Raw genomic sequence first — 2,591 nt, forward strand, 5'->3', positions numbered from 1 at the left:
CAGCGGTAAAAGGTGGCCCCTTCCAGGAAACACACAGCCAGGCAGACGAGCTCCAAGCAAACTCCCATGCCAGAGGACGAAGAGAGCACATTCAACCAGTCACAGTCAGAGAAACAGGACCACGCTGGAAAACAGGCCGATCTCCAGCATCTATAAACAAGGGTATTGATGGAAGCAGCACAGCTGATGTTTCTCTCCAGGATGGTGTCACAGCCAAACAGGAACAGACGAGGCAAAGCTACTCTGAGGAAAAGCAGAGAGAGCATAACGTTAGAGATTGAACTAACAGATTCTGCAGAATGGGAGAATAGAGAGAGAATGAAGCAGAATGATGAAATCGGGGTCCCTATGTCCTCCAAAAGTCTAAACCTATAGCAGCATAACTATAGAGATAGCACACACACACACATGCACACACCCATTACTACAGCTACAGGCCCACCCGTTCCTTACCTTCTTCCATATGGCAGCCTGTTGGCACCTCAGATGTCGCTTGAGATTCATTGTGTTCTTCCTTGCCATTTTGAAGCTGCAGCCTCTTTGGTGGCGTCCTTCCTCTGGTGTTGTCCTTCGTGTTGTAAACAAAATGGCTCCATACATCCAGGCATTGTTTTTGCCCATCTCCTCCAACAGACAACACAAGGGTATCCAAGCCCCACACAATGACTGCGTAGTTGAGCTAGCCACGGTTAACTACTACCAGTGATTCTAGGAGTATAAGCCCTTTGCTACTACTGACTGAGCTGCAAGAGGCACTGTGGGACAGGTGCTGTGTAGGGACAAACAGGGCAACAACGCGTAATCTTCTATGAAGCTCAAGAAACACTTATATTAACAATTACAAATTAATTCTAAACAATTACATTTGTTAATGTCCATTCGTCCATGGCTCATAAATTTCGTCTGGTCTTAGTCTCGTTAACAAAAATTATTTTTTATTTTCGTCATATTTTTATTTTCTGGAAACAATTTTTGTGCATCATCATCTCGTCATCGTCATGGGAAAAAGGGGCGTTAACGAAATATTTTTGTGACTATCCTGGTTGACGAAATTAACACTGCTGGGAATCCCATTCAACGGCAGCCTCTCGCCTGGTCGCCTCTTCGCAGTTTCCTGCTGCTGTTCACAGTTGCTGGAAGGTGTTTTTTACGTATGTAATCTAAACTGCAGGCACCAGAATATTAAAAGTGGTCATATTTTGCTGGCAGATTTCCACATTTTAAGTTAATTTAGGCATTAATAAACTGTTCAGAGGAGTGATCATAGCGATCTGCATCAGCAGTGCAACTCCAGCAGCTGCTGCTTCTAAAGCGCATCACTCGCGTCACAAGCTCATGACGTGCTGCTTCAGCTGTTCAGACGCGCTGCTCCTGCTGCTTAAAAGGTGCTGCGGGACATTTTGTTGCACCTTGATGCGTGTCAACTAGGAATGTCCTGATCTCGAGATCAGATCGACACGATCTTTTCCTATTTTCCCGATCGGTGATCAGCTACATGGTGGACTAGTCGTGCTGATCTTTACAGCAACTGCCGTAAAGTACCCGCTAGTTACGGTTGACGGTAGTTGCGCAATACAAACCTCCACGGCGGTTGCAAAGCAAGCATGTTAGAAGTGTGGAAGTATTTTACTGTCGCGAGTGAAGACTGTCCTAAAGCTACTTGCAATGTCTGCAACATGGCAATTTCAAGAGGAGGTAGCAGTGGTGCTGCATTTAACACCATGAACTTGATTCTTCATTTGAGGACAAAACATGACAATGTGTATGAAGCGTTTTGTAAAGCTGCAGAAGGAAACGTTACTAAAGCAAAGCAACAAACGCTGGACGTTATGAGGTGAGACAAATGCTCCAACGACAGTAATAGAGCAACGAAGATCACAGAAACGTTGGTTGAATTTATTGCTCTTGACAACTTGACTGAATTAAGATATTGTCGTGTTCGGATTAAGGTGTCTAACCCACATCCAGAACACTCGGAGGCAGAAGAAAAGTTCAAAGATTTATTTACAATAAATGTACAAAGTTTGATCAGATCCAGGAGGGGACTTGACTGGTCACGAGGGGGTTCAATAAATGTACACAGTTTGATCAGATCCAAGAGGGGGCTTGACTGGTCACGAGTGGGTTCACTGCTGAGGAGGACAGAGAGATTAGTGGAGGTCCAGGTGTTTTGCAGGTTGAGAGTGTTCAGGTCAGTACCTGTTCAGGAGTGGAGCAGAGCTGCAGAGGGGGGGAACCTTGAGGGTCCAGAGGTTGTTGGCAGGCTGAGGGCAGAGGCGGAGGCAGAGCTTACAGAGTGCAGGCAGATCACAGATTGAGAGTTTCAGGTATTCAGGCAGGATCAACCTGGGAAGCAGAGAGGAGAAAACGGGATCAGGTTTGGTTCACAAAAGTCAGAGATCACAGACAGGCAGGTTGGCTCAGGCTTGCTAACCATTACTGGCAAACACTCTGGCACTGGAGTGAAGCCCTCCGCCTCCTTAAGTACAGATTTCCTGATGAGCAGATGGGAGACAGGTGGTGTGGTCGGCTCAGGCTCCAGGAGATCTCGTACGCCCTCTGGTGGAGAAAGTGGACAAACCTCCAGATCC

Source organism: Cyprinodon variegatus, unplaced genomic scaffold (genome assembly GCF_000732505.1).
Source record: "Cyprinodon variegatus isolate N-32 unplaced genomic scaffold, C_variegatus-1.0 Scaffold288, whole genome shotgun sequence".
Taxonomy (NCBI): domain Eukaryota; kingdom Metazoa; phylum Chordata; class Actinopteri; order Cyprinodontiformes; family Cyprinodontidae; genus Cyprinodon; species Cyprinodon variegatus.